Here is a 25633-nt window from a genome sequence, read left to right as displayed (position 1 = left end):
TTATGATTGACACTTTGATTGTTCATGTCAAAATGTGCATTGTGGATTGTTTTCAATATACTTGTACCCTTTTGTCTCTCAAATAAATAATACAAACACCAATAGCCACACAATACTGAATCTCTTTCCTGGATTTCATCACCTGAATACATTAATCGTTTGCCACTTGTTGACATGAATTGCATAATTTCTTTTGGCATAATTAACCCAAAACTATCAAAATATTCTACATATTTGTCTCCGTTTCGATACGCAACCCAATGTGTACCTGCTCCAATCTGTGAATCCAGGTTAATGATACCAACTTCATCTTTTTTCATCTTTTGTGGTAGATTATCTCTGCTGTAAATGCCTCTGAAGTGTTTTATTTTGAGTTTTTTGACCCAATCAATGAGTTCAAAGTTACTGAGTGGTTTATTTATGAATTTCACAGAATGTCTCCGATTAATGGAATCCCCTTGAATGGACTGTTTTTGCCTAACAACAGACCTTTTCCTTTTTTGGTTTTTTTTTCCTTTGCCATATTGATCCCATGTACCGAAAAATGGAGGCGGTCTATAATTAACTGGTAGGACCAAACCACCATCTTTTTTGGTTGTGTTTGGAACAAAAACTGGAACCGATCTTCTGGATCTACTTCTATCCACTGCAAGCCTTTACCCATTAATGCATTCAAAACCATTGGAATACCAATTGAAGCCAATAATGTCCCCAAAAAACCTCCTGATTGTTCCTTAGTTGGTTTAATTACAAACTGTCCACCAGTATGTATTGCATTGACAATTTGCTTCTTTTGTGCTTCAGTGAGTCAATCTTTGTATTTTATTAATTGATCAATTTTATTTTGAGGAATGAGGAAACCACCAACTTGTCCTCTACCAAATATTTTATTGACTCCCACATTTGCAAGCCCAGAAAGTGCTCCAGTAGCTAATGGTCCAACTGCTTTTTGCTGCCATTGGTAGTAATTTTGTGCCAATTTTGAATAATGATGACCAAAGACTGCCTCCTTGTTGTACAGCTTTTCGTATCTGTGTTTTGCTTATTTTAATATCTGCTCCAGTTTTGTTTTGCATTGCCTTTTTCAACCTATTTATTTGTGTATTGGTTAACATCAGCTGATCCGGACCAGTTAATTCAGAATTTGATAATCTTATTGTTATTGCTGAATTGTTTTTTAATGCTTTTGCTAGTTTATCTTTTTGCCCAATTGATAGTTTTACTCCATGTGAATGATAAGTTGTCATATCTTTTATATAACTAACGTTACATTAAAAATTTATTCCATTTATCGAAACAATAGTTTTCCATCCTTCTGGATGAGCTCAGCGTCTTGTTCATATAATGTCAATGCATAAACTAAATATGCAGCTGCAGTTGTACCAGATAATTCATAATGAAATGTCAGCTTTGTGGTACCATCTTTGATATCCATTTTTTGTTTTGTTAAATCGAAATACACGAATGAAAATAGTGTTTTGAAGTTATTGATATTCAACAAAGTCCCCTGACTGTATTCATTATTTGCATGCACATATTTGAGGACATCTCTGTAAACTCGAGTCAAATCAGCCTCTGGTGTATAATGAACATCAGGATATTCATTGCCATTAGCCACAGATAAATGACAATTCAGCAATGTTCTGGGATCTGTTGATACACTAAATGTATTGTACAAAAATGGATTTACTGTTTGTGCTCCAATATTTGCATCATTGATAATGAAAACAAAAACATGTCTTGGCTTTGAAATACCACTTGTTATCTGAAAATTACCACTTCTTTGTGTTGATGAATTGCTTCTTTCCACATTTTCACGCAAATAAACCCATTTATGAGGCTTCAAAAATTGATTCATGTACAGTGATTGTCCTTCTGAATTGAAAGTGATTCGTGGTACAATAACCTCCATTCTAGTAATCATTACACGACAATCAGCCCCAGCTTGCCAAATAAGATTGGCATCAGATTCGATCTCCAAATTCAATTCCAATCGTGTTGATGGCAATAACTCATCTCTCAATGCTTCAAAGAATGCGTATCGATTCAATGGTATTTCTGTATTGACAACCGCTGATAGACCCAAAAGCGCTTTTCTTGCAGCAAATCCTTTGTTGTGCAAAGCTTGTGCAGGTCTCTCTTCAGCACTTCGGTTTGTATCCAGATAGAAAAACTCATTGGTTGCAGTTGATTGAGCATATACTGGACTATATTCCAATAGATTCTTGATATTAACACAATGATTTGCATAATTACAATCATACACATGTTTACCATTTAGCCTGATGTCCAAATCATTTATAAGACTGTGAGAACCATTTACAATACCATTATGGTCTTCAGCTGCTATATTTCCATTTTGCATTGTTTGGACTTTAAAACCAACTGATACTCTTGCATTATACCAATCAAATGGAGTAACTTCTCCTGTGTTATCGACTACGAAACGATAACCATCTTTCTTTTGTGACCTATTATTCCCTGGATTACCAGTATTCAATGGTGTCTCCAATTGAAAGAAGACATCTTCAAACCTTTCAATATATTTTGGATTTCTGAATGATTTCATTTATAAACATATGTTACATTATTTTCATTTCCTCCTTCTTTTGAGTTTTCCACCGGATATCATCTGATTGACTCTCTCAGCTATTTGAAAATCAGTCAGTGGCTGCTCCATTTTTGGTTGGCTCATTGTCACTGATTTTGTTTTGGAAGGTTGTTTTTTGCTCAATAATTGAATTATTTTATCACCTGCTTTATTACCAGCAAACTCACCAGTTTTGGTGACTGCTTTTTCAGCTGCAGTTTTGGCTCCTTTTTTAGCTAATTCTTTTGCTGTTTTTCCGAAAAGTTTTGATCCAACTGATCTGAAAACATCCATAATTCCTTTACCATGGATATGTTTTATCGCATAACGACCCAATTCTGGGTCAAAACGTGGCTTAAATTCACTTTGTCGTACCATATATTGATATATTATATTAAACTAGACCTGAGAATCAAGCTCATGAACCAGTCAATGCCATTCAAGTCAATTGGCCGACCCAAAGCGTCAGTCACTGTTATCCCCATTTCTGAAATAATTGATTTGGAAACTGGGCTGAATAATGCTCTTTTTGGCTCAAAAGTAAAGGGATAACTCCTTGTTAAATTGTCAGTGGGTATCATTATCAGTGTATTTGTGAATCGTCCATCACTGAGGCTATCAGTTATTATATCACAATTAATGTTCAAAACGTCAATATCATTGGTAATATTTGGCAATTTTGTCCCATGTTCAGTTTGGTTAATTAACTTTGGTTCAAATCCAATAAGTGCTCCAAAATTAGAGTTTCTGATATCAAGCTTCCATTGGTTGTCCAGCTCAATGACAACTCTATAAGATGAAAGCACAAAATATAGATTGATGCCCTTGCTGGAAGATGGTTTATTTCCATTTTGAATTATTGATTGAGTGATATAATCATCAAGATCATCATATGAATACATTCCATCAACAAATGTGATTGTCTTCCAATTTGTACCATTATCTGGGCTGTATTTGATTGTATTATTGTTGTATCCTGCAGTGACATTATGCCATGAGTATGTCATTGAAACTCGATCAACAGCTAGCTCATGTCTCATTGTTGTGTCAAGCTTTAATGGTGGATCAAATTTGATAATAAAGTCTTCAGGCCGACTTCGACCTATTTTTTGTCGGTTAACAGATGAAATATGTATCGCTCTTTCTTGCATATATCATTACATTATATATTGTTGCAATAAATCAATGAGTTGTTTGTTGTTTATCAAGCCAAGTTGATTCAATTTATGGGCAATCTGTGAAAATTCCTCTTTGACTCCATTATTGCCAGCCAAAATGGATCCACCAAGCAATTCCATTCTGTCAATCAAATCATTAGCATCATTGAAATAAACAACACAAGAGCCCAATTTCTTGAATTTTTTGCCGGATTTATGGATTGGAATCTCGCTGAGTTGGTTCAATTCATCGAATACCATTTTGGCAATATCGCTGTATTTCTTCTTTGAATTAAATCTCTTGGTCAATAAATCGATTGTATCGAAATCAACCTTTTTGTCCATTACTCTGCGTTTATCTTTTGTTGCCACAAGTCTGAGTTGTCCCATTAATTTTGGAATATCAATCATGAGTCCACCATATTGCCCTGAAGATGATATTTTGTATGCATTTCTCTTTGGTTGAGTATAACCATAACCTTTTTTGATGGTTTTCATTCCTTCTGGGATTATTTTAATGCGCCCTCTGTATTTTTGCAATAATTTATATCTTCATCAATTTTATCAATTTTGTCTTTATTCTTGGTCTTTCCTTGGCCCTTGGATAAAGGACCCTTCTTTATTCCAAGTTTTTTCAACATTTTGCCAATATTAGCATCGTAATCCTTGATGTCAATATCTCCTTGCATAGAAGCTTGGGGAACAGAACTCGGAGGTGCAAGATCGTATTGAATCAATTTTTGGAACTCATCATCATCAAAACCAGCATCCAAATTTGACATTGCTGGTTGATAATCTACTGGTAACTTTGATTCTGGTAATTGTGGTTGTGGTTTTGTTTCTGGTTGATAAGTTAACATAACAATGTCTTCCAAACCTGAAGTCAACGCTTTTTGGTTTTTCTCCAATTGTTCAATCAGTTTGTCTTGTTTTTCATCAATTGTTTGTTTTGTTTCCTCTTGAGCTTTAATAATTGGTTTGAAAGTTTCTGATAAACCTTGTTGTAAATCTTGTTTATCATGCTTGTACTCCTTCAATGTATCTCTAACTTGTTTGGTTATTGTTCCAGCCTTAATCTTGGCTTCAGATAGTTGTTTTAATCTTTGTAGATCCATTATATTATTAACTTATATTAACTTTTCTCAACTTATATAACGTATTGATATACATGGAAATCCCAAATTATGACAGACATGATAAAAACACTAATTTCAAAAGATTGTATGGTTACATGCCAAGTGACACGTTTCGGATGTTAATATGTGGTAATTCAGGATCTGGAAAGACAAATTTATTGTACCATATGCTGATGAAACCCCTTTTGTATTATGATAGAATACATTTATATGCCAAAAATTTAGAGCAACAAAAATACAAGGATATGATTCAAACATTGACTGATATATCAAATAGTGTCGGGTATAATGTCCTTGTTTGTAGCAATGATGATATAATTCCAGTGGAGGAATTGAAGGATGAAGATGCCCAGAAGATAGTAATATTTGATGACTTTATTTGTGAAAAAAACCAGAAGCCATTGATTGATTATTTCATTCGTGGCAGACACAAAAACTGCTCTGTTATTTATCTGAGCCAATCGTTTTACAAAACACCAAAAGATATTCGACTCAATTGCTCTCATTTCTGTGTCTATGACTTTCCTAGCAGCAATGAAAGAAGTCTGATATCTCGTGAGTTGGGAGTCGACAAGGATAAATACATTAAAGCAACAAACGAGCCATTTTCATTTCTATATGTTGATAAGCCCATGAAAAGAATTAACAGGAATTTTTATGGAACAATATAACCAAATGATATAAATGGGAATATTCAACGAACATAGTTCATCGTCTTCTTTCACAACGGGAGGATTCAGAACGGTTCCTCTTCAAGGAGCCGCTGGGCCTCAAGGAATAGGGTTTAAATTAACCCAAAATGGAAATTATGATATACAAAACAAGAAACTTGTTAATGTTAAACAAGGAGCTGATCCCAATGATGTTGTCACAAAGAGCCAAATACAATTGCTGGATAATGCTCCTGGTAATGTACAAGCTGATAAAGCAGTAATTTACAGCAATACTGGTAGTGTTCATACCAATAGTATCTATCTACAAGACACGCCAGACGGGGCTGGTAGCTCCAATGATGTTCGATTATTGACTGAGCATCAGTCTTATGAAAACATTCATCTTAATATACCAGATTTGAAAAACTTTGATGGCCATGGTGGACGAGCTAAAAGTGAAATAATGGTTACATCAACAGAACAACATATTACTGGACGGAAAACATTTTTTGATATTAGTGTTTTAAAACCCGATAATAACGATCAAGCGGCGAATAAAAAATATGTCGATGATGAGATTAAAAAAATACCATCACCTGATTTATCTACATATTTGAAAAAAGATGGCACTGTTGAAATGACTGGAAATCTGGATGTGAGTAATCAACAAATTACTAATCTTGGAGCCAATATACAAAATACATATGATGTCGTTAATTTAGGTTTCTGTGATACTAAATATTTACAAAAAGTCTCCAATAGTGACCTCGATATGGACAATCATAAAATCAAAGATATGGCTCAACCAACTGATGACAACGATGCTGTTAATAAACACTACGTTGATCATAACTTTCTCAACAGGTTAACACCCAATGCTCTTGGTGGTGAATTAGATATGAGAGGTCATAAAATAATCGTTCTTGGAAATCCTTCCAATCCCAATGATGCTTCCACTAAAGCATATGTTGATACAGAAATAGCTAAAATACCATCTGTTGGAAGTGATTTGAGTGTATATTTGAAAAAAGATGGAAGTGTTGCAATGACTGGAAACCTTGATATGAATAAAAAACAAATCAAAGATATGGCTCAACCAACTGATGATAATGATGCTACTACCAAAAAATATTTTGATGACAAGTTGGAGCAAAGTCATCTTGTCAGCAGCCATAAAACAAATGAATTCAAATATCTTACAGATACCGATGAAAGCAGTTCAGAATATAATATCACAGTGAATGGAATAGCTGCTTTCAATCAATCCCCGCATCAGAATAAAAGAGCTTATGATATCACATTGATTAAAGACAGTGGAAGTAATGATTACACATCAAGGATAGGTTTCAATATTTATACTCTTGCTATTGGAACATACACAATTGTGTTTGAATTCTACCCACCAGAAATGACTAATATTCAATTATCATGTGATGCTTCTGAAGCATACATCCACAAAGCTGTACAGCGTGATTTCACTGCTTATAGCAAGCTATTGGTTCAATTCAATAACAACAGCAAACAAACTCCAAATTACATCTATTTGACGATGCATGGAACAGCTACAGCGACTCCAGTACAATGTCATCTGGTTGTTTATGGGGTGAAAGATTGGTCAGATAGCGTTTATCCAGGAGTGTATGACGGCTTGGACAATGTCATGTTTGAATATAAAAATGGAGATATGCAGATGAAAGTCAATTTGGATATGAATAATAAGATTATTTCTGGTTTAATAAATCCGATATATGATTCTGAAGCAATGAATTTGGGTTATTTTACCAACTTATTCAAAACGAAATACACTGGAACTATTGCCAGTGGTGTTTTCCAAAGAACAAATCCAACAAATAATTTTCAAATCACTGCTGATGGAAATAACTTTTTCAATCTATACTCCGTTGTTTTCCAAAGCAATCAACAAGTTGCAAATGCACAAATTTTGATAAATGGAGTAAAACAAGGTGAAACAACCAACACTGACACATACCACAGAATAGGAAACATAATAAGTGGAAGCAATACATTTGATTTGCCCAAATCAATGAAATTTGTTAGTATTGATTCTATGTCAATATTGGATAATATTGGAGCAGGAACTGCTGTTAATGGAACTTTTGAATTAAAGGTATTACATTCTAATTATTTAGTCAAATATTTCAAATCAATAAATACAATTTCAATATTTCATGGAACTCTAAGAAATGAAATTTTTTATTTAGGCTCAAATGCTTTAAGAATTCCAGCATATAATTTCATCATTTTAAAAACGATTATTATTTATGCAACAAAAGGAATGAATCATACAAGAATATTTATTCAAACAAAATCACGAAGAAGTATTTATCATCGTTTGGATGTAAAAGTTGGAATCAATGTTATTTCATTAAACATGAAATTGGATAGCAAAACTGGAATGATGTCTCACAAACAAACAGAACCAGAGACTCCTCAAATCGGTCGAGTTGAAGGATCGTTTGAAATTCATTTGTCAACTTTACTTATCTAAATAAATAATATAATGCCATACATTGAAGATGAAAATGGAAACCATATTCTTGATGAAAATGGAAATAAAATTGAATTTACAGTCACTTATGAAAATTTACCAGATGAATTCAAATACAGAGAACCAATACATCTGAATGATGATGGTCATCTGGATACAGAAAACAGACATTTGGTGATAAAAGATGGAGTTAATTCAAATCATGCAATTTCACTCCAACAATTAATAAACAACAATGACGACATCATCAAACCATATATTGGAACCAAAATCCAACAATCAATGGTGCATTTGGATAATGATGTCAAAGGGTTGTTGGATTCATCAATAAAGAAAACAATAATGCCAAAAGTGGATAAAAAAATAGACACAGCAATCACACTCTTTGCAAATAAATTGAAACAAGATGCATCAAAACCATCTGAAGATGACCCAATGGATGCAATAATGGCAGCAGTTGATAAAAGAATAAATACTTGGTTAACTAATTTCAAAGCTGAGTTGGTTCAAGGTGTTGATGAATATTTGAACAATCAAGTTGCAATGAGAATAGGAAGAAAAAGTGGTAGAATACCAAAAACAAATTACACATGGATAAAATTATTGAGTAAAGATGACATTAGAGGAATCAATACATTGCAAGAGATTATTGTGATAAACACATATATCAGGAGAAATGACAGATATCATCATTCCAAATCCGATTTGGTGTCATCATCATTTGATCAATTGGAATTCTTCTTTGATGTGTCATTTGAAAACTATTATTGGTACTTCAACAATCATCCATCTGATTGGACAATGAAGTATTTTGTTGAATATATTAGGATACAATTACCTGACAATAATGATGAATAAAAATATTGTAATCAAATTGTATAATGAAAGAATTGTCAGAATTGCAAGAACACATTCGAACATCGATGATAGATTTTCACCGTAAATTGAGTCTTCCAATATTGCCCAGACAGGAATGCAAGATAAAAAGTATCGTAATATTCACATATTTGCATGAAAAATATTACAACACCGGTTTACCTGATGAAGTTTACAAAGAGTTAATTCATGATGGAATCGGATTAATTGGACCAGGAGATGGATGGTTAACAGCTATTCTCCATCGATTATTTGGTTGGCAACCATATATCAGGTCTCATGGAATACTACATGATGCTTATGGCCAATTTTACAACAGATATCATCGTGATAAAGGATACATGTACACCATTAATGAGAAAAAAACATTCAATTGGATGAAAAAATGCATGTTTTTGGGTCAAATAACTGGTCTCTATTATTGCAACAAAAATAAGATAACCATATAATATATGCAAAACAATTCAAAACAAAAGAAGAAATTAATAATTGATTTCAATCATATTTCAAATCGATTATCAAAAGAAGAAATTGATGAATTGAAAGCTTATTACATGTCATATCACAAAAAGATGTGGATGTACAAAAGTGCATACAAAAGATTAAAAAAATGGGAATTCGCAGGGAATATTTCATCCATTGTGTTTGCAACTGGTGGCATTGCATCATCAATTGCAACCAGTGGAGCTTCATTATTGGCAATATCATCAGTTTCTGTCGTAATTCAAGCTTATATGAAGCATAAAAATATTGAAATAAGGTTGTATCAATGTCAATACGCTTTTCAAACTTACGGACATTTATTAAATGAAATAAAAGAAATAGTGAGAAATGGACATTTTGATAGAGATGATTTGACAAACAAGCTTACTCAAAATGATGATTTCATTTTGGATAATTCGCCGATTGTCGATAAATGGGGTGACAAATATGATAAAAAATATCAGATATTCACTTATGTATGATTAATAATGTGCATGATTTGGGGGCCAATAATGTCCATAATTTTATCCCAATAAACATTGTATAATTTCATGGTTTTTTTGGATTTTGTCAACTCAATTTGGGAAGAATCAATTTTCATCAATTGCAATATTCTATGCAAAAGATATTTCAAACTGATTATTCTCTTTCTTTTGCTATTGATTTGTGGCAGTATTTTGTTTATTTCAACGAATATTTTATGAATTTTGAAATTGGTTGAACAACTGATTTCAACTTTGTTTTTCAAAATAATTTGATCTAATGTATGCGACAAATGGTATTTTCTATTATACACTGTTTTCTTGTATATTTTGAACAAATTGGCATAGAAATTGATGTATTCTGTTTTGAAATCCTCACCAACAACTTGTCCACAATAAATGCAAGTCAATTGACCATAGATATCTCGAATGTTTTGATTTTCACAGCAATAAGGCATATTTGTTAGTTTATCATTGGTTGGTTCTTTGTGATAGTTGCAAAAGAAGCAATAATCATAGCAATGCAGGGTTTGACAGAGAGATGAATCCACCTGCATGGAATCATCTTTGATGGGGATTGGTATGTGTCTGGCACCCATCATACCATTCTTGTTATTTGTTTTATGGGGCATACACCCAACAAAACATTCGAAAATTGATGAAAAAATAGTCGAAAATATATGAAAAATGAAAATCGAAAACCAAGTTTTTACACAAAGTTTGAGGCACAAGTTTTTTGTCACAAATTTTGTTTACAAACGAAAATGTCCATAAGCATATGAATCAAGACCATTCGGATGTAAATATCGTTTATCATCGAAACATGACAATGATGTTTTGTTGATGACAAAGCTTCCAAGTTCATGGTTATTACTTCTGATTGTTTTCATTTGATGATGCAATTGTTTCTCATTGAAAAGAACATCTTTGTAATCAGAATGTTGAATTTCTTTTTTGATGACATTCTTTTTGATTCCTTTAGCCGTTTTGCCACCATTATTATTGTCTTTGATGTATGAGTACATTTTGGATCTCAATCCAACAAATTTAGTGATGGGGATTCCAGCAGCTTCATCTTTGAACTAACCAATGACTTTCTTATTTGTGGCATCAAAGAATTGATGATTGGATGGATAATCTGAATTATCAAACATTTCTTTTTTATTCCAAAAATCAGAATACACATCTTCTGCTTCAATTTCATATGTCAAACTATCAGTATCTGTAAACAGTAATTTGGCTTTGTTACCATATTTATTTTTAATGAAATTGTAATGGAAGTCATACATTAGAGTTTTACTCAAATCAAGGATACACATACCAACATATGCTGGTCGATTGAGAGTCAATGATTCCTTGATTTTGTGGACTGCAACCAAGTTTTCATTAAAGATTTTGCTATTGATGAATGTTGGTTTGGAGGTCAGTTTCGATAATTGTTTTTCATTGGTAACTAATTTGATATCTTCTCGTTTTCTGATATTCTCCATGGTTTTACCAAACACTGAGTTATTCATCAGTTTGAAGAAATCTTTTTCAAATGCATTCTTTGCATTAGTTCTTTGTCGTGTATTGAAATCAATGTATGTCTTCAACCAGGGTGATTGGTCAAATGACAGAACACGGTGAATTTTAGTTAATTTGAGTCCCAATTCACGGTATAATTGTAAGTTTCTATAATGTAATACATATTTGGTTTTGTTTGCTAATGTTGGAATCAATTTGCTGACTTGACCACTTTTGATTCCAAATTTTTCTGCAATTCTTTGACAATAATCTGACAGCATATTTTGTGTCACTTTGATTTGTTCAGCGCCACATGGATAATCATTATGCAGGTCATGTAATTCATGAGGATATTCCAAATCAACTTCCAATAAATATCCAGTTTTATTATTTGCATCAACTGTTTTCCAATTAATATTTTTTATTTGTTGTTTATTCAACCATTTGAAATTTCCACTTGGAAGATATTGACTCATAGCCCAACCATAGAGATTATTTGCATCCAAATACATGAGATATTTGCTTTCTTCATTGGGATTCCAATTTTGCATGTATTTGTTGTTGGCTTTACCGTATCTATTGGCAATGTAACTGATTCCTCCACGAAGACCTTTTTCAACAAATTGATACATATCAATATCCGTAATGAGTTCCAAATTGACTTCAGTCATTTTCAACATTGCATCCCAAGATAATCCCGGAGATGTAAAATAATGACATGGATCCAATCTATAATATTCCAAACATGTTTTCCTGAAATTTTCAAATACATCGGCCAGCAATAAAACATCAGATTTGAGATATAAATCATGGTATTCACCCATGGTTTTCAATTGGAAGGTATTCCAAACATTTTGAGCATGGTTGTATTCTTCATCGGTAATATGAGTGTTGTTCATTTGACTGAAAAATTCATCTTTGGATGGCAGTTGTGTCTCATTGAATTTATCAAAATTACTCATATAATCGTACGGATAAACTCCTTTTTGTTTCATTAATTGCAGTTTTTCACCTTTGAAGACTTCATTGGTATATTTGTATGCATCTTCTGGTAGATTTTTTACAAGATTTGCCAATGATTGATTCATAAACTGTAAACTATCGATAAATACCAAATTATAACCCAACATGAAGGCCATGTATTTCTCCATATTATGAGGAATTACGTTGATTTTATGCTTTCTGGTTTCTCCTTTTTTATCCTCAAAAGTATTATTCTCAATGTTTTCTCCTATTTCTTGCATGATGAAATGGCTATCATATCCTTTCAAATTATGGAAAATAATTGGGATTTTATCTGTTAATTGAAAATTCAAATTACATAAATTATGAGCTGAACCACGGAATTATCCAGTAACATGGCAATGATCTCTTACTCGTAAATCTGATTTATTGTATTGCTTTCCACAGATATGGCAAGAAGTTGCTTTTTGGAAGTCATTTTCATTCTCCTGAGTCATTACCAGTGGTTTATTGAATTTGTTTTTTATAATTGTTCGGCAATATTTGACTTCATTCAACATGGATTCCATAAATTTGTAAACAGCTTTTTCTCCACGATAATATTTTATTGGTTTGGAATATTTGTCATCATAGCAGCAAACAACTTTGTATCCATAACCACAATCAGTATGTTTTTGATATGCTTCAGTAAATGATTTTTGATTGGATGGTTGACAACCATGAATTGGCTCAGTGATTGCTTCAAAATCAGCATAAATCACAAATGGAGCTTGCATTTGTTTTTGGAAATTTTTGAATCCGATTTTTGATCCAACTGTGGGCATTTTAATAGCTTGTTTTCCATTGATTTCAATACATATTTCTTTGTGATTCGATAATATTTCTTCAGATGAAAAGCATTGCAAACAATGCATACAAAAATGTTTCTTTGCTTTGTGGCTCGAATAACTGTACATAAATTGGTTAAAATCTTTGATAAGACAGTAATGTTTATTTTCATTTTCTGAGATTAACAGCAAATTCAATACATCATCAAACTTTTCTTTGGAAATATAAATTGGATAAGGTTGTTTCTTTTCATAACCAAATACATTGATGTTAATATTGTTTTGATTTTCAATTTTGTTATATTGTTTGATGGAAACTGGAAATTCAATTCCTTGGTAATCCAATTTTTCGACAAATGATTTGTCAGTTTTTTTGATTCTTTGTGGATTGTCATTTCGTGGATTCAAATGTCTAATGTGACACCAACGAAAACATTCATTGTCTCTATTTTGTAGATTGATTATTCCTTTTTGATGATGTTGGAGTTCAGTTGGAAGTTGAATGTAAGAACTTCCAGTAAGAGGCTCATATTTGATAATATTAATGTAATGTCCATTGATTGATTTAATTATCCAAGCTGAACCTTCACGAATCCATTTGTGAATATCATTCATAATTTGTTCAACATTAACATCCAAAGATTCTTGAAAATCATTGGCATTAGTTATTGTTTTTGGTTTACTATTAAAATATCCAATTCTGGAGACAGTTTGGTTTCCTTTTTGTTGTTCAAAATAAATTGTCAAAGTTTCAATAAATTTAATTCCTTTGATTTGAGGTAATAATTGTTTCATAAAATGAGCAATAGCTAATCTGGTTGAACTCATTTGAATCAAAGGATCTGTTTCATTTTTAATTCCAACTTCATAAGATTTTGTATATCCCTTGAATGCTCTTGCAACTTCTGTGATTTGAGTTCTTTGTGTTGGAATCGGAGCCATTTTCTTAGTCCTTGGTGCTGCTTTGGGTATTGATTGATTATCAAATGATACTTTTTTCACTCTGGGTGCAGCTTTGGGTTTATCAGCAAATTGAATCGGAGGTGGAATTATGTTGTTTCTCGGCAAAGGTTGAGGTCCATCTCTAAATTGAACAGGTGGTTTGATAATATTATTGTCATAGTTCTGTACCATTTGTTTGACTGATGCCCTTGGTTTGGGAATTGGAGCAACTTTTTTGACTCTCGGCATTGGTACAGGACGTTGTTTTTCCAATAATAATGCAATCAATTGATTTTTGGTCATTTGAGATAAATTAGATTTGTTCATTATAATATTATACGACATATTATTTTTATTGCTGCGGTTGATTTGCGTTTCCAGGTTTGGTATAGATGAATGAAGACTGGAGGCAACATTCATACCAAGATTTTGCGTGGACGGAGTACTTGGTCGGCTCCTATTTCGTGTTACTTTGTCGCAGCAATTCATCCCTGTATACACTCATTGAGCATACACAGGAAATATATACAAAAAATTACCAAAAATTCATACTCGGAAAATGTTCCTGTAATTGTTTTTGATATGGAAAATTACCATTATTGATTTTTTTCATCATTGCATTATATTTTTTATCAATTAACTGTTTTTCATCTTCAGTAAAATCATCATCTGATTCTTTCATTTTAATATCCAATGTGACTGATTCAATGGGTTTATCAGTTGTAATTTCAATCTTTGTTTTATATTTCTTTGCTTCATGAGCGTGTTTAATATTTTCTGATCGAGTCATTAATTCAAGGTTGTCTATGGAATTGTTTTGTTTATTGGAATCAATATGATTGATTTGCATTTTTGATGGAATTTGGCCGTTAAAACATTCATAAACAAGTCTATGAACAAGAAAATGTTTACAAGGTAATTCAATTTGCTTTACCGTAGTCATTAAATAACCAGTTGATTGAATTGATCCAATTGAACATCTCTTAGTTTTTTTGTTATATATTTGCCCATATTTATTAACTCCATAATTTGTATCAATAGGATGATAATAAAAAACTTCACATTTCATTTCAACATTTGGTCTTTGATAATGTATTTCACCTTTTCTTCGTTGCCCTTCATATATCATGTTTTGTTGCCGAGTGACAAGTTCCAAATTATTAATCGAATTATCTTGTTTATCATTATTGATATGGTGTATTTGATATCCATCAGGAATTATTTTTTGATTAATTGATTCCCAAATAAATCGATGAGACAATGGTCTTTTTTTCAAAACAGCAATGTCCAAATAACCAGTCCTTCTTAATCTTCCTTTTGTTGGTTTCAATGTCTTACGATTAATAATGTATCCATCAGTTGAACATCCATAATTTTCATAATCAGGATGACAATAATATGTTTTTCCATCATGAATAAAAGTCTTTGTTGTTGGGTTTGTCTTAGCTAGATTTTCACCTGCAGGAAAATCCACATATGTGTTGTCTGATTTTTTTGTTCCACCATCTCGGTTACCCTACGGTACGCGTTTTGTCTTTAAGTGACTTTGGTTTTGGCAACATTTCCAAAACCACCCTCCAAAAATACATCAAACATAGTCAAACAACCCTTGAATTCATTGATGATTAATCACGATACAGTGGAAAATTAATGTCATCCAAATTGTGACACATTCTATAATACAATTTATTTATCAACTTATTTTCAGTCCTTGAAAACTCACTATCATTGTCTTCAATTGGTGGAAATTCCATTAATCTATTAATTGTTTGTAATTCATCTTCATTATAAGAGCTGTTAAAAAAAGCTTTTCTTGATTGATGCATCTTTTTGATATTTTCGGAAGCTGTCACCAACTCAAGATTTTTGCTTGAATTGTCTTGTCGATTGGAATTAATGTGATTTATTTGCAATCCAGGAGGAATTATTGATTGATTTACGGCCTCATAGACGAATCGATGAGCGGGGCATGTATTGTTACGTAACGGAGAAATTATATAATAGCCGTTCTCAGACAAATATCCTTTTCTTGGTTCCAATCTTTTTCGGTTGATTATATAACCATCAGCAGATGCAGCAAAATTTTGAAATGTTGGATGAATAAAATATGTTTTATCATTATGATCAAATTGGTTGTTCATATAAATTAGATTACATAATTTTTTTCTCCATTACAGGTTAATTATATCCAAATTGGTGTTCAAAAATATTGTATTCATCATTCAAATCAGCGATTGATGAGTTGGTTGGATTTAATCGATGATTGTTTGTGAGTTGGGGATCAGTTGGGTGTCATTTATGAAAAACGAGGATTTAGGTTTTTGAGAAACCGAGGATAAAAATCTAGGTTTTTGAGTTCATTGTTGAATCAGGTATGAATTCAGTGAAATCTTCAAAAGTGTGCTTATAGCCCCGAACATCTAACTACCCTAGGGCGAAGAAAGAAGAAAAGTAAGAGCTGGATTAGTATGGAAAGCTGGAGAGAGATCGAAGAGAGAAGGAGACTGAAAAAGAAAATAGGAGATGCACGATCGGAGAGGCTAAAGAACAAAGCTCGAAACGACTACAGAGAAAAGGACAAGGAGGTGAAGAGAAGCCTCAGGAAAGATAAGAGAGACTGGATTAACGGTGTAGCACGAGAAGCAGAGGAGGCTGCGAGTCAGGGCCAACTGAAGGGAGTGTATGAAGCAACCAGGAGATTATGCAACGAAGGGCCAAGAAAGGCAGGAATGGTGAAGAGCAAGGAAGGAAAGTTATTGAATAAAGAAGACGAGGCTAGAGCAAGATGGAAAGAGCACTTCATGGAAGTCTTAAACCGGCCAGTTCCCGAAGTTGTTATTGAGATGGAAGAGGCAGACGTGGTGAATAACAGCATCAATACAGGAGAAATAACAAAGGAGGAGATTAGGAGTGCATTGAGGGACATGAAAAGTGGAAAGGCGCCAGGTATTGATAGTATCACGGCAGACCTTCTGAGGGTTGACATTGACACCACAGTTAGTGTCCTGTATGAGTTATTCAACAAAATATGGGAGGAAGAAAGTATTCCAGAGGACTGGTCTAGGGGGCTTATCATCAAACTGCCCAAGAAAGGGGACTTGACGAGTTGTGGAAACTGGAGAGGTATCACCCTCATGTCTATTGTCGCCAAGGTGTTGGGAAGAGTCTTGATCAAGAGGATTGTTGCTGGAACGGATGCTGAGTTGAGAAGAGAACAAGCTGGCTTTAGAAAAGGAAGGAGCACGACTGAGCAGATCTTCATATTGCGAAATATAATTGAACAGGTAGCCGAATGGAACACCAGCCTTTACCTCTGTTTTGTGGACTACGAGAAGGCCTTCGATAGCATACACAGAGACACTCTCTGGAAGATCATGAGGTGCTATGGAATACCAACTAAGATCGTGAAAATGGTGCAAGTCATGTATACTAACTGCACATGTGCTGTGGTAGATGGTGCTGGAAGATCAGATTGGTTCGAAGTGAAGTCAGGCGTCAAACAGGGTTGCAACATGTCAGGGTTCCTGTTCCTCTTGGTGATTGATTGGGTGATGAGAAGATCAGTCGAATGCACAAGGACAGGTATTAGGTGGAGGTTGACAACTATGTTAGAGGACTTAGATTTCGCAGATGACTTAGCTCTCATCTCAAGTACATTCACGCAGATACAGTCGAAGATTAACTATCTCAGTAGTAATGGTAAAGGAACAGGCTTCAAGATTAACACCAAGAAAACCAAACTGATGAGAATCAACGCCAACAGCATTGCTTTGACTACCTAGGAGCAAGAATAACTAAGCATGGAGGGGCTGAAGACGATATCAAGCACCGTCTAGGGAAAGCTACAGGAGCATTTAACAAACTAACTAAGATCTGGAGAAGTAGACAACTGAGCAAAAACACTAAGATCAGAATATTCAAATCCAATGTCGTAGCAGTGTTACTCTACGGATGTGAAACATGGAGAATGACAAAGAGGGACGAAAGAAAGCTGGACACATTCCTACACAAGTGCTTACGTAGACTACTTAAGATCTAATTTGTCACCAATGAAGGTGACAAATGAAGAGGTTAGACGGCGAGCAAAAACATGCTCCATCAGGGAGCAGATTAGGAGACGGAGGTGGCGGTGGATAAGGCATGTCCTGCGCATGAGCAGCGATCAGAACCCGCGCATTGCCCTAACTTGGACACCGGAGGGGAAGAGGAAAAGAGGGCGGCCGAAAGAGACCTGGAGAAGGACTGTGGAAGGAGAGAGGCAGAAGATGGGTTTTGACACTTGGGGAGAGGCTGTCATCACTGCGAGAGACAGGGTGGGATAGAGAAAACAGGTCAACGGCCCTATTCTCCCAGAGGAGATAAGGAACTAAGTCAAGTAAGTCAAGTTATCAGTTCTTGAAATCCAGTTCAAATTAGCACACGTTAACAAATTTTTGTTTTCATGAAATTATACCATTGGTCACGAATACCTTGAAGAGAAAAGACGGACAAGAAGGTGAGTTACTACGAAAAAATATTGTCTAACAATCGAGCAGTTGCGCAATTTATTTTGTCTAATCGGGAAAGAGAACGGATTTAAGAAGGTAGTCTTTCTCACGCGAGTTTACTTTTGATACCAGTTAGGTGGGAACTTCAACGTACCTTGACTTAATTTTCACGTGGGTTTCGAGAGTCGCGGTGTATTTGAATCTCCTTACTAGCGTACATTTTAAGCCGTTCCCTCAGTAAACATTACCATCTGTGGAAAAGTTATGAACAAAGGCTGAAATAAAAACTCGTTAAGTTATGATCCATCTTACAACCTACTTGGCTGCCGAGTGCTTCCTTGACTCAGCCAAAGACGTTCCGGCTTAAGAACCATCGCTATCGGCGAGGGTCTCACACATTTTGTGACCTAAATGCTGTGTTACCGCGACAAAATATGACTAATAAATTATCAAACCTCTAAGACAACATAGAACTAGAAAAGTCAGAACACTTAGCAAGCATTCTTGCGATCTTGTGTGCATTTAATGGAAAAAAGAAAATTGTGCGAGCAATTTCCATTCGTCTTATCAAGTATCAAGGGATCTTATAAGTGTACAAAGAACCGGTAGCTCAAGTGATAAAACAAGTTTCGCTTCCCTAAAACTCACCTTAGTAGTAGCACCAAAAACCTTTTATTGGTAACAACAGACAAAAAGTGTGGCGTTTGAATAATTGGTACAGCTAGACACTAAACCGAGGGAAGCGATTTCAGCCAATTAAACCGACTGCAAGCACTTTCTTTGTCCTCTGTGCTGGAAAATATCCTCTTTTTAATCAATATCAATGCGCCATGAGCGGTACGAGGAGAAAAAGCCAATTGAGCGTCCTCGTTTATTTTTCTAGGTTGTAGACTCAGGATATCTACCGCCGTTTCTTCTTTAAATAAGAAAATACGCTGCACCTCTAAGAAGACTTCGAAATGAAATCCAAGCAACCATTCATTTTTCTGGAAACGTGTATTCATTGATAGCTATCAAGTTGTTTTGTGAGGAAAACAGGCTGCGCACAGTTAAATCCATGGAATTATAGTTTTGCAACGTTTTCAACTGATACTGTTTACTTGTTTAATTTGAAGGGGATTTAACAGCCTTTTCACAAAGCGGCGTCATTTGCTGCATCGAAGGGAAGTTTTCCTCTCCTGGACATATTTTTCGGCAAACCATTCAATTTGAAATTTATTTTTATTTTGAACTCACTAAAAAGAACTTGATTGAAAGGTGTTTTCGACAACCCCGTTATCAGTTCTTGAAATCCAGTTCAAATTAGCACACGTTAACAAATTTAATAGTTTGTTTTCATGAAATTATACCATTGGTCACGAATAACTTGAAGAGAGACGACGGACAAGAAGGTGAGTTACTACGAAAAAATATTGTCTAACAATCGAGCAGTTGTGCAATTTATTTTGTCCAATCGGGAAAGAGAACGGATTTAAGAAGGTAGTCTTTCTCACGTGAGTTTACTTTTGATACCAGTTAGGTAAGCACTTCAACGTATTTTGACTTAATTGACATGTGGGTTTCGAGAGTCGCGGTGTATCTGAATCCCTTTACTAGCGTATATTCTGAGCAGTTCCCTAAACATTACCATCTGTGGAAAAGTTATGAACAAAGGCTGAAATAAAAACTCGTTAAGTTATGATCCATCTTACATTCTACTTGGCTGCCGAGTGCTTCCTTGACTCAGCCAAAGACGTTCCGGCTTAAGAACCATCGCTATCGGCGAGGGTCTCACACATTTTGTGACCTAAATGCTGGTTACCGCGACAAAATATGACTACTAAATTATCAAACCTCCAAGACAACATAAAACCAGAGAGCCAGAACACTTACCAAGCATTCTTGCGATCTTGCGTGCATGTGATGAAAAAAAGAGAATGGTGCGAGCAATTTCTATTCGTCTTATCAATTATCAACTCAAGCAGTTTAAGGCCTGGGTCAAGGGCTTTTAAGAGGAAAAATGGTTTATTCTAGATAACTTTAACAAATTCAATGGCACAGAACTGAAATTTGGAAGATAAAAAGATCTCATCATTCTGAAAATTTCTAAGGATAATGAGTAGTGCATAGATCACGTGACACGTCACGTGATCATTTTTGTGAAAAAAGCAAAGATTTGACAGGTAGGCGACGGTTTTAAGAGATAATATCAAACAAAAACGCGTTTCTAATAAAGATTAAATATCTCCATCGCTTCACGTTTGGAATGATCGTCCATTGTTCTCCAGAAAAAAATTATCGGGGCAAAGGTCATTTTTTAGGCCACAATTCAACTTTTGATCGTTAATTTCTCCAATTTAAAAGCTTAAGGACAGTCATTCCAAACGTAGAAAGTTAAATATTTTAAAATCTGCTTCGAAAACACTAATTCAGTTATTTTTATAAAGAAAATTCGCCGCCATATCGCCGATTTACGAAATTCTCATTTTTTGGTCACGTGATCGGTCACGTGATCAAAATTATACGTTAAGGCAAAAGAAAACATCAAGTTTAATATCCAGGGAAAATTTCATCCTGTCTTAGGCAGACAAACCAAAGATATAGGGGATCATTCATATTTTCTGAACACCCTTCAAACCCAGGCCTTAAACTGCTTGAGAAGGGATCTTATAAGTGTACAAAGAACGTAGCTCAAGTGATAAAACAAGTTTCGCTTCCCTGAAACTCACCTCAGTGGTAGCACCAAAAACCTTTAGTTGGTAATCGCAAGAGACAAAGAGTGTGGCCTTTGAAAAATTGGTACAGCTAGACACTAAACCGAGGGAAGCGATTTGTCACAATTAAACCGACTGCAAGCACTTTCTTTGTCCTGTCAGCTGGAAAATATCCTCTTCTTAAACAATATCAATGCGTCATGAGTGGTACGAAGAGAAAGTGCTAATTGAGCGTTCTCGTTTAGTTTTCAAGGTTGTGGAAATATCTACCGCGGTTTCGTCTTTAAATAAGCAAGTACGCTGTAATAATAATAATAATAATAATAATAATAATAATAATGAGAATAAGAATATTAATAATAATAATAGTAATATATTGAATATAATACATGAATTATACACTGAGCATAATGGAAACGCTTTTAATTGCTTTTCTCGTGTTCAACCATCACCCTTAAGGATAGGCGGTACTCACATTTCAGCCAATGAGAATCTTGTTAGAATATGTGTATCACGTGTCAAAACAAAGCAAAATCAAACCAGCATTTTCAAATGGCGGACGAAGGCAAGATTTTTTGCGAGCTTCGATCGTTAAAGTATTGTCTTCTTTCAAGGAAAAAATCTATTATTTTAGGAAACCAAACTTAAAGTGAGAATGTTGGATGTGTTACAGTGTTAGACAATAAAGAAATCATCCAGGGAATACGTTGACGCGTACTTTACGCTTATTTCGTCGCGATCGAGGACTCGGGTTTTTCGATTTTAGGCTCATTACGCGCGCTGAACATTACATCTCTCAGAGAGAGCAAAATCTTAAACATTGCTTTCACACATACACCACTCATCGACATTGAAATTCTATTAACCTGGTTTAATACCATTGTTCTAGTCCCCACGAGTCTCCTGTCTGCCTGCAGCTCAGTCCTAGAGCATCCATATGAAACTAGAAGCTGAAACCATACTTCCCTAATGAAGGAAACATAGATTTTAAGCATCACAGACCTAATCCAAGATCTTTTTCCGCCTTTGCTTCCCACTTTTTCCATAGGATTCATTGCCTAAGATGAAACAAGCCATTGCTGTCATTGTCCTTGTTCTTTGCCTCTCAACTGCCTTTGTTGAGTCCAAGTAAGAAAACACTAATTACCATTCCACTTAGTAAAGAAGTAAAGAAACATTTAGAGAGGTAGTCAAATACAACATAAGTTCAGGCGCGGATCGAGGATTTTGAAAAGGGGGGTGAACTTTTGTAATAATGTAATAGAACCAAAGCCTGGTTGAGGTGTTTGAGGTCTGTGCATCAGCATGATTGATTTCCGATGAATAATTAACATTTTCGAATTTTAGGCGAACGCAAATTCCAATTATATTATCTTAGATTTGTAAATTCAGTTGCGGATTTCTAAACCGGGAAGACTAATTTCTTGTCGAAATAGTAAATAGCTTTTGGTGCCTTGTTGCATTCGAATTGTTGCTAGTCTTTATCAATAACAATGAAAGTTTACCGTGTGTACATTGATTCTTAAAAAATATGCAATCATGAATACATTACTCTCTAATGTCCTCTACGATATTTACTGCCCAAAAAGTGATGGTTCCGTCATCCTTCTTGGATGGAGTTCCATAAATGCTCGGCAAATGCTGTCTGTCTCCAGAGCAACCATCGTGTTACCATGCATGGCGATGACGGATCGGACAAATCAGATAGTCTGTCCGTGGTGGTCATTGTCGATCTCAGCCAGATGTGGAGTATGCGGAGACAGGAGAATTCGGCCTCGGTGCTTCCAATAGGTAAGACAGCCAGAATCTTTAGCAGCTCACGTAGCTGTAATGGATGCAACGGATTCATCTGGCATAGCTTCTTGCCTCTTCCAATGATTCGACCAGCGAAACAGCTCACTTTCAAACGCCGCAGGAAGCGGAAGAATATGCTCCCATTTCTCTTTCTTTCACAGCGTTTTCATCTTTTTTGCTAATTACCTCTGGCACGAGGGCACAAAGCTTATAATGAGCTCGCTTTTCGTGGCTGAAACGGGACTTCAATTCCAATGAAAATATGTCTAAAAACGGTATTACGACAGCGCGCTTCCAATACTCCTTAGCCGTTTCTGCTGGAGTGGTACCCTTACGATTTATTTGTGGAATCAAAATGAATAAATTGATTGGTAGAACCAGTCATCGCTTATGCACATTCTCGAACTCAATCAGAGAAATCAGAGAAATCAGAGAAATCAAATATTATTTCAATATTTGAGGGATAAAAAAAAAAAAAGAAAAATAAAGAAGTGGACTCAGAAAAAGGAGGGGGGGGGGGGGGAGCGGTGAAAACTCACCCATTTCACCTCCCCTAGATCCGCGCCTGAAGTTTATCTACATTGATACGAGATTTCAATCATTGACTTTCTCTGTCAAATTGACTTGCAAATTTCATGAGAAATGATTGTGGAGCAACCCTTTGGAGCCGTGATCTGCCATCTAATGACAAAGTCAGTAGTCTGGAAGTTACTTTACTTTCTGCCTTTGATCTGAATGTACAGAAAGGCATTTATTTTTTTCTTAATTTTTAGAATTGTACCAGCACACAACAAATGTGTGAGGCAGCTTTTATCTTTAGACTTTACAAAATAGTTTGACTGACGTGACATACTTTATTGATATAACGCATACAAAGAAGATTTATCACGAGTTTGTGCATTGATGCTATTAAAGTGAGAGCTGGAATCTTTAAGTTATTCAGATATTTGTTTAATTTTTGTTATATTTGAGAGAATTGCTTGCTCGTTAATACAGCGAACAAGTAAGAACCTGCCTTTCAGCTTGTTCTGAATACTATATCTTAAAATTAGGAGGCCACGTTTGATCGATTCACAAAGCTTCGACCAGATAAAAAAAACCAAAACAAGCTTATCACTTGTCTTCATGCTCTTTTGTTGTCAGCAGATAGGTCCCTGTAAATATAATATAATAATTAAATGCCTTATATTAGTCTTCCAGATGATTTGAGCTCACATTTTCTTTCTAGATCCTATTATGACGATCGTGAAAAGGCAGCCCTGTGGAAGATCATGGAAGATGTACAAGAGGTTGGCACCTGCTTGTATATTTAATCAGAGATAATAATAATAATAACAATAATAATAATAATAATAATAATAATAATAGTAACAATAATAATAATAATAATAAAAATAATAATAATAATAATAATAATAATAATAATAATAATAATAATAATAATAATAGTAATAATAATAATAATAAATTCAATATATCTTTATTTCAATATTCCATACAAATCCTGAAATCATGAAAAAACAGATGTCATAAAGTTTAAAAGAAAAATGAAATACGGCATTTTAAAATTAGCTCCACTTGATTAAAAGAAAAAAACAAAAACAAAATACGCATATCTCAAATGGCCCCTTATGCAGTGTCAATGTCAATGTCTGCGTTTTTGATGTGGAACAATTTGTTTTGAATAACGTAGGCATACTCGGAAAAAGGAAATCCGAGTGCTCCTATCAGGAGTCGAACCTAAGACGTTCCGATTACTAGTTATCAAAATCAAATGTAGAATTAAAAACTTTTGAAAAGTTGACCGGACTTCGTTTGACGGACGACATCAGTGATTAAACTGGTTCACAAAGTACATTCCTTCAATTGTTGTGCCTGGATAACTGCCCTATTGTTGCATTGGTCAAAAGAATTCGAGCAATTGTTGAACCATTCATGCGCTTTTTCTATAAAATAGGTTTTTTGTACTAGTTAGCAAATCCAGTGTGTTGTTTCGTCTTTCATGTTTTTATACCGCAGAAAAAAGTTCATTAAAAGCACGATTTCGAAGGCAGTGTTAAAACCACTTGCTTCTCAGGTTGCGGCGGTTTGTCCCACATCTTTTCCACTACTAAGTGTTGTCGAGAACGATTACTGGGATTTTTGTGGGGTCACTGACAAAAAGGTTTTCGTTGTTGAGGAGTATGCTATCGCATTTTGATATAACTAGCTTAAACATATTTCCCTCTTAGGCCTAGGGCAAACGTCGAATCTAAGTCGCGTCGAATTTCTTAAAAATAGGTTCGACAAAGAGTCGACTTAATTCCAGCGTGGTAGGTCCGTGCACACTTCGGCCAATCTAATTTTTGATTTTTCTAACAAAAACGGAAAAAGGAAATATTACTTATCCTTATCATATTTACATATTTTGAAGTACAGAATGAAATGAAAAAAAAAGAAAATGGTCAGAAAAATCGATCATTTTTCCATTTTTCTAATTTTGACGTTAAATTCAAAAATGCACAAAATACTGTTAACGGCTAAAAACTATTTTGC

General features: G+C 34.6%; 1 protein-coding gene and 1 long non-coding RNA gene across 6 annotated transcripts in view; one reads left to right on the top strand and one right to left on the bottom strand.

The window, feature by feature from the left end:
- The window catches only part of LOC146455586 (uncharacterized), a 325355-nt gene that overhangs the window by 168518 nt on the left and 131204 nt on the right, over positions 1-25633 (bottom strand). The window lies entirely within an intron of this gene.
- On the top strand, positions 18557-24391 carry LOC146455590 (uncharacterized). Of its 5 annotated transcripts, XR_014859004.1 has the most exons (4): positions 19187-19201; positions 21265-21511; positions 22353-22432; positions 24327-24391. It is a non-coding gene; the product is annotated as an uncharacterized LOC146455590 (long non-coding RNA). The 5 variants fall into 5 exon arrangements; XR_014859002.1 differs by lacking the exons at positions 19187-19201; positions 21265-21511 and adding an exon at positions 18557-18619; XR_014859005.1 differs by lacking the exons at positions 19187-19201; positions 21265-21511 and adding an exon at positions 18723-18747.

This window comes from Pavona decussata, unplaced genomic scaffold (assembly GCF_977016875.1).
Source record: "Pavona decussata unplaced genomic scaffold, jaPavDecu1.1 SCAFFOLD_272, whole genome shotgun sequence".
Taxonomy (NCBI): domain Eukaryota; kingdom Metazoa; phylum Cnidaria; class Anthozoa; order Scleractinia; family Agariciidae; genus Pavona; species Pavona decussata.
This window is presented reverse-complemented; position numbering and strand designations above follow the sequence as displayed.